The sequence below is a fragment of the Arabidopsis thaliana genome, chromosome 5 (genome assembly GCF_000001735.4).
Source record: "Arabidopsis thaliana chromosome 5, partial sequence".
In the NCBI taxonomy this organism is placed as follows: Eukaryota; Viridiplantae; Streptophyta; class Magnoliopsida; order Brassicales; family Brassicaceae; genus Arabidopsis; species Arabidopsis thaliana.
Genome location: NC_003076.8, coordinates 10,496,259 through 10,504,398, shown reverse-complemented (window position 1 = coordinate 10,504,398; position 8,140 = coordinate 10,496,259). Strand labels below are relative to the sequence as shown.

At 40.3% G+C, this 8,140-nt stretch overlaps 1 pseudogene across 1 annotated transcript; it reads right to left on the bottom strand.

Moving 5' to 3' along the window:
- Window positions 1-1,596: 1,596 nt before the first annotated feature.
- Window positions 1,597-7,103, bottom strand: AT5G28523 (annotated as a pseudogene; the record flags this gene model as incomplete). The annotated part of the gene is made up of 1 exon: window positions 1,597-7,103.
- Window positions 7,104-8,140: the final 1,037 nt, after the last annotated feature.

Here is an 8,140-nt window from a genome sequence, read left to right as displayed (position 1 = left end):
AATGTAGCAAGCAAATGATTTCTATTCCCTTCGTGAATCTTGTATCAACACTTCTCCCTCATTCTCCGTTCCCTTCATGAATCTTGTATTGGCACTCGGAAATGATTTCCATCTCCAGTCTCTTGGCACTTACAGAAATGTCTCTGCATCAATTTGACAACAAAATATAAAACAATATATGAGAACTAAAATCTCCATTTCAAGGATGATTTCCCAAGCAAAATTGATTAGGGTTTAATGATGTTTATCTGAAGATATCCAATTCAACTTCTACAAAAATAACAAGGACATTTTCTCTCTTAAAATTCTTTGTCTAAAAGATAACAAATGTTGTGACTGAGAGCTTGTTGATTTTTGAAAGTTCATGTAACGCCACTAAATCAATAAGATCACTCTCTCACAATGCTTATTTTTCCTTCAACACATATTAGCTGCCGCGCTATTGGTTCCTCTGTTCTTGCCACTATTGGTGTTCAACCAAGCTAATCTCAAGAATACCTCTTACCTTAATGATCTTGTGCAACGCCACAATCGAGTCTCCCGCTTTACATATTCCCTTCTCCTCCGTCGAATCCTTGTTCGAAGACCTAGCCAAAGCTCCCGTGTCGCCATCACTGGAACAATTCCACGGTAGATCAACCCACGTCTGGCAACATGAGCCGCAGATTCTGAGCACGACCACTCGAAATCATCGGTACGAGTAATCCACGACACAATCACCGGCCACCGTCGCGAGAGAGAGAGGAAAATTAAAGAATCTGTTTTGTTTTTTTTAGGCGAGGAACAATGAACAACTTCTTTAGTTTTTGCTTTTGTTAAAAAATAAAACCCAATCACAATATGACATGTGTCGCCTCTCTCAATCTCAATAATCACTCTTCAGAGAGCTGGCTCTCTCAATTTTAATCACTTCTGATTTATTTTTTTACCAACAATTCAAGAGAACCTCTCAAAATTTGGATTACATCCTCCCATTGGAGGTGCTCTTATGAACTAGATCTATGAAACTGAAGAGATCCCTTCGGTTCTCTCTCTATGTTGTCACTTTGTCGTATTTGTACAAGCAGTCGAAGCAGGAGGCTCCTAGTGTCTGTTTCAATCAAGCCGCCCTTGATATTGCTTCAGCTACAATTCAGGCTGATTATATTTGATGATTTTGCCAAGCTTTATGAGTAAAACGTTGGTTGTAGAGGAAGTAGCTTGATAAAATCTTGCATCTTCACAATCCAATGACAATATGTGATGGTGCATGTAGACCATTGTTTTAAGGACAAATTGGATTAAAAAAATTTGAAATATTGTCAATCTATGCATTCTATATTCAAATGTCACAAATTTCTTATCTATCATTTGTAATTGATTTAACCAATCTTTCAAATAAAATTCAGAACAATTTGTAGGCAAATGGTGAAGAAGTCATGAAGATACTTATAACGTCAAAATTATGCCGTTTTGGATGAAGAAAATATTATCTACGAAATTTAGAATACATGTTATAAATTTAGAATGTGTATTCTATACAGTGCACATGTTCTATAAAATTTAGATATCGTATTCTTTTTTTTTTTTTTGGCTCAACTTCAAACTTAACATTACCCAAATGTTCGATTACACATTATCACTTTCCACAGAGAGTTTAACCCACTCTGGCATTACAGAATACAATTTGGAATCATGATTCCCAAAAGAAAAAGACTCCTTAGCTATTCTGTCCGCCACGCCATTTCCTTCTCGTTTGATAAACACCACTTTGGTCTCCCCAAAACCTTGAAGCAACTGTTGAATATCCTCAATAATCAGCCCTAGGTGATTACTAAATGTTTCTCCCTGCATCAAAGATACCAATTGTTGAGAGTCAGTTTCGAATATGACCTTTCCATAGCTAAGTCTAGACAGAGATAAAACTGCCCATCTAAGGCCTTCCAGCTCAACTGTCAGAACTTTTTCAGTTTTTGGTAGAGACCTTGCACCCATCCAAAGCACTGTGTTCTGATGGTCCCTAAGAACCCATCCAATACCACAGCTCAAGTTATCTTATTCCATGCACCGTCCGTGTTGCACTTAACCCATCTTGGAGGTGGCGGCTGCCATTTAACTCGTGATTGCACTGGGTCAAGTGCCTGAGCTGTTTGGCTATGACTAAGCTTTGGCAGTCTCCATTCCTCCTCGTCCTTCTTTGCTCGTCTTACAACCTCTTGTGCTGAGTACTCTTTCCCCTTAAAGATATAATCATTTCTGCTTTTTCACAATCTCCACAACAACCATGGTCCTATACTCCCATCAATATCCAAATGGGGATGCACCAGCTTAGCATTTAATATGCAAAACAGATTCTGGAAAATAGAATCAGTCCATTCGCCTCCCGGCGGAGCTGACATTGGGGAAATGGCCTAGACAAGCCGAGCAAAGGCACACTTAAACAGCAGATGATTGACTGTTTTAACATGTGCTGGGCAGCGAATACAAGATCCTTCTCTTGCCAAATGTCTATAGAACAGGTTTCCTGCCACTGAGATACAATTACTTATATACCTCCAGAGAAAATACTGAATCTTTGGAGGAGAGTCTGCTTTCCAGATCTGCTGGAATAAGGGATTTAAGCTGGGTTGCAGTATCTCTTGAGGGACATGCTGTCTCCGTAAGACTTCCACGAGAACCCAATAACCCGACTTCACCGAATATTTGCCATCTTTCGAAAAGTCCCAGGCAAAACTATCCTTCGTGGACTGTTCCCTTGGTCTAATTTGAACAATTTGATGGATCACATCCTCAGGAAAACACGCTTGGAGTTTAGCCATATTCCAATCTCTTCCATTATCAACTAAGAGATCTTTTACATATCTTAAGTGCGAGATAATATGGAGATCTTGAGGGCTTAATCTCTTAATCTTTTGAACACTTTTTGTCAGATTTCCTGAGAGCCATTGATGGTTCTAAATATCCGTAGACTCTCCATTCCCAATCACAGCTTTAATACCATGTCTTATTAGCTCTTGAGATGAGTGAAAGATTCGCCAAGCGAACGAAGGCCGGGATCCAAGAGGAGCATGTAAAGGATCAGACTTCCTAAAGTATCTGCTTTTATAGATTCTCCCTAACAAGGATTTTGGCCTGGTGACTAGACGCCATAATTGCTTCCCCAACAATGCTATATTAAACGCTTCTATGTCCTTGAACCCTAGGCCACCTTCAGCTTTTGGCCTTCTTAGTTGATCCCACGCCTTCCAATGCATTCCTCTTGATTCCTGCTTTTTTTTCCACCAAAACTCCGCCAATACTGAACAATTTGTTGACAAACAGTGAGGGGAAGCTTAAAACAGGCCATTGTATACGTGGGAAGGGCCATCGCTACTGCCTTTAACAAGACTTCCTTCCCTCCTGGAGAGAGGAAGTTATTCTGCCAGCTGGTCACTCTTTGCTTGAGCCTTTCTCTCAAGTAGTTGAGAATGGATACCTTCGAGCCCTTGAAAGACTCTGGGAGCCCAAGGTAAACGTCCTGTCCGCCCTCTTGTTCTATGTCGAGTTTCTTTTTAACTCCAATCTTTCTTTCTTCTGGAACATTCTTCCCAAAGGTTATGCTAGATTTTTGGTAGTTTACTCTTTGACCCGAAGCCAGACTGTACTCTTCCACAATTCTGCTCAAATGATTCATCTCCTCCTCTTGAACTCTACAGTAGAACATGCTATCATCCGCAAACAAGAGATGAGAGACTTGGGGAGCTCCGATTGCAACTTTCAGTCCTGTTATCTGTTCTTTTTTCTCAGCAATTTGCAGCATCTTAATCAGCATTTCTGTACAGATCACAAATAAATAAGGGGACAGGGGGTAACCTTGTCTTAGACCTCTTGATGGCTTAATGTCCCCATATGGAGAGCCATTAATTAGAACCTGATAACACACTGACTTGACACACTCCATAATCAGACTTACCCATCTTGTATTGAACCCCAACGCCTCCAATTTGTCATGTAGAAAGTTCCATTCCACTCTATCATAGGCCTTGGATATGTCAGTCTTGACAACAATGAATTCCTCCGAACACTTATTATTTGAGCTCAACGCATGGAGTAACTCATGGGCCACCAGAATGTTATCACTGATGAGTCTACCTTGCACAAAGGCAGCTTGAGATTCAGAGATAATAAGAGGGAGCACCTTCTTCAGTCTGGAAGCCAATAATTTCCCAATGATTTTGCATATGACATTGCAAAGGCTTATAGGCCTAAAATCAGTTAGTCTCTCAGCCTTACACTTCATTGGAATGAGACAGATGTTTGTCTTGTTCATATCTTGTTCAAGCCTCCCCGATCTGAAAAACTATTGCACCATTCCATCAATAATTTGCGTCCCCATACTCTCCCAGAATTGTTGATATAGGTAGTCCGTCATTCCATCAGGACTTGGGCACTTGGAGGGGTTGATGTCAAAAATTGTTTTTTTCACCTCCTCAATAGAAACTGGAGCTAAGAGGGCTTCATTCATTTGGTTGGTAACAACCGGTTCTATCTCTGCCATCTCTTGGAGTTGATACCCCATATCTTTGAGGCAAACACTTTCTTAAAGTAAGCTTCAGCTACTTTTCTAAACTGCATATCATTGTGCCATTCTTTCCCTTCATCGTCAACTAGCTTTTGGATCCAGTTTTGAGCCCTTCTGTTTTTAGTGGCAGCATGAAAGAACTTTGTATTTCTGTCACCATTATTAGCCCACTCCAATCTGCTTTTTTGGTTCCAGAATTGCTCTTCTTGGTAATACTTTTTGTTTGGCTCTTTTCTCAAGTCTTTGATTACTGGGGGATCAAAAGGTAGCTGCCAAGGTAGCCGCGTCAATACGAAACTGGAGCTCGTGGATTCTTAAGGCTGAACTAGGTTTGGTCTGCCTCTTCCATTTGGAGATTTCCTTTCTACAGCTACTACTTTCATTTTGCCTCCAGAAACCAGTTATTAGATCCACAAAGCCCTCCCTTTGAACCCATCGCTTGTCATACTTAAACCCAGCCCAGGACTTCCATTCCATTCCCATTAGGCTATTAAATAAGGGACTGTGATCAGAACACACCTTCTGAAGATAATTCGCTTGAGTTTTTGGGAAACAGTTCATCCAAGCCTGATTCGCAACAGTCCTATCAAGCCTACATTGAACCAGCTCATCATTTCGGTTTCCAAACCAAGAAAATTGGTACCCCAGATGCTTGACTTCCCATAAACCACACGCATTCAACATCTGTCTAAACTCCACGCAGGAGGAATCTCTCCTTTGAGCCCCACCAATTTTCTCTGTTGGATCAACCAGCTCATTGAAATTACCTGTCATCATCAAAGGTTTGTCTCTAGTCGTTCCCAGCCTGGAGAGTTTCTCCCACAAATCCCCTCTTTCGCTTTGGACTGGTTTCCCATAAACGCAAGTCAGGAAAAATTCCTTATTCTGCCATTTCACCAAAGCATCAATCATCCGTTTATTTGACTCAATAATCCTAATATTGACACTCTCCTTCCATATTAAAGCTAAACCATTGCTTTTACCAACTGGTTCTACTGTATGCAAATCATAGTATCCTAGGTGGCCTACAACATTCTCTAGGTAACTTCTCCTGTTTTTAGTCTCACAGAGGAATATAACCTCTGGGAAATACTAACCACGTATTTCCCTTAGGTGTCGAACTGTAGGGGTATTCCCCACCCCCTGACAATTCCAACTCAATATCCTCATTGAGATTTCGAAGGGTTAGAATTACCCATCAACCCTTCTTTAAAATTGGTGTCACTTTCATTCCCACATTTTGTACCAGAGGAATTAGGACGGTTAGCTGCCACAGAGGAGGCAGAATGATTTGAGACTTGAGCTGCCACACCGGCAGAATGTTCAGAATGACCTGATTTCAGTAGATTATGAGTACTCGAGGATGAGCCCTGAGAGCCAAGACGTTCAAAGACTAAAGGAGAGTGTTTCGTCTTCTCATTGGAACCTCTTCTTTCCGCACTCAAAGCACCATCACCAAGATTCCCCAATCTCTCGAACACAAATGGTGAGTGCTGCTTAGACTCTCCTGACTCTACCCGGGCTCTCTTATTAGATTTTCCCCCACTTGTGCTTGATCTACTTTTTTTACTGAGGTTAGTTTGGAGATCCTCAGAGCCTTGATAAGCCATGTTTTTGGCAGGTGTATCCTGCACTCTACCCGTTGGTCTCCAAATCTGTTGACTCTGGCTAGCAGAGATACCACCATGCTTCCCATTCCAATTGGGTCTGTCTTTGGCACTCGTAGTTCTCTGAGCTGGTGCGGATTTAGAAGAAGAAATCCTGCTTTTCTTTTGCATTGGCTGATCCGATGGGGCTCCTTCATCAAACAACTTCCCTTTGCCTTTGCCCTTTTGGTTTGGCTGCTCCTTCCCTTTCACTGTCTTTCCTCTGGCTGCCACTGAGCCCTCAATCACTTGGTAGGAGCAAACCGATTGGTCATGGGTGAGCCTTTTGTAGAGGAAGCTCACCTTTAACAACTTCTCATACACAAGTTCAATGCGCGCGACTTCCCCTGTCCTAAAAGTTGCTGTCTTCACGAACTGTAAGGGTTCATCCGCATTAATCCAGATTCTTGCTCGGACATACTCCAGAGACTAAGAGTTTTTGGCGTGTAATTCTACAGCATCAATTTTGCTTAGAGGCCCAATAATGCTATCCACCGTTTGTCTTTTGAGCCAGTGGATGGGGATACCTTTAATGCGCACCCAGAAAAGAATCTTTTGCAAGAAATCCGGTCTTGGGTTTGGTTTCCATTGATCCACTGTGACTATCCACCCATTTACAAACCAAGGTCTGCGATATAACACATGGTACAGATCCCTTGAACTCGGTCGTCTCCAATCCCTCTCCCACGCACTTGGTCGTCTCCAATCCCTCTCCCACGCACTCGGTCTTCCATACCCCAGAGAGGTGGAAGAGCTTTAACCAGACCTCCAACCTTGTGGGCCATCGGGTTGAGGCATCTTACAATCACATTCATAGAGTTCTCTTCGATGAGATCTTCGATTTCCAGATCTGGGATTTCCACCACATCTCCTTCCCCTAGCAGATCTAGCTCTTTCAGTTCGTCCATAAGAGACATCTTTTTCTTCTTCCGAGGACGATTCATTGTAGTTAGAGAAATACCGTTCACTCCAACTTCAACACGAAAACAAATCCATAAACAGAAGCCACACGAGCTTAATGACACAGCAGATCGAAAAATCTTCAATCTCTGACTGAAATCTAGGGTTCTAAGAAGATAGATCTAAGAAAATCTCGCCGTTCGCCTCTAGACGCAGAACCCTAGCCGCCATCCGGTTTTTTTTGTGAAATACATTTTCAAGCTGTCTTTTGATCACACAAATAGATATCGTATTCTATGAACTCTACATGTTCTATTAAATTTAGAATTCATTTATGTTCTATAGTATTTAAAATGCTATTTCTACGAAATTTAGAATACATATTCGATTCTTTGTTCTTTCTTCTAGAAAATTTAGAATGTATTTTTTAACATTTACTCATTTTCTAAAATTGTTTGAAAACACATTCTTATTTTTTCTTTTATATTCTATAGAAAATAGAAAACCAATTCTATGTAATTTAGAATTTATTTCTAAAAAGGGAAAATAAATCTAGTTCACTTAGTTTATTTTCGTGTATTGCAAAGATATGTGCGAACACTGGATCTCTCTTCACTTAATCATACTCTAATGGCAAATTTTTCTTTATTTTGGTCAAAAGAGACATTTTGCAAGTGTTATTTAACTTCTCCACTTGTGACTATTTCCATCTTTAAACAACACTCATTTTCTATGTCTAGACAAAAGCAAAAACAATGTTAAAATGTGTAAATATCAACAATCATGGAATCTTGGTAAAAGAGTATGGAATATAATGCAAAGTTTTTGAAAATGTCACCAATCAACAAAATAAGCCTAAAAGGCACAAAATTATGTAATCAAATTAAGGTTTAGTAACAAAAGAAAATAATGGAAACAAGTCATGTGATAAAAGTGTTAGACTTTGCTTCTTACGTTACTTAGTGCAAAAGGAAAAAAAAAAAAAATTAACGTTTATGTTATAACCAAAATTGATTAGTTTTACAATAATTTGAAAAGAGTCAGATGTATGAGA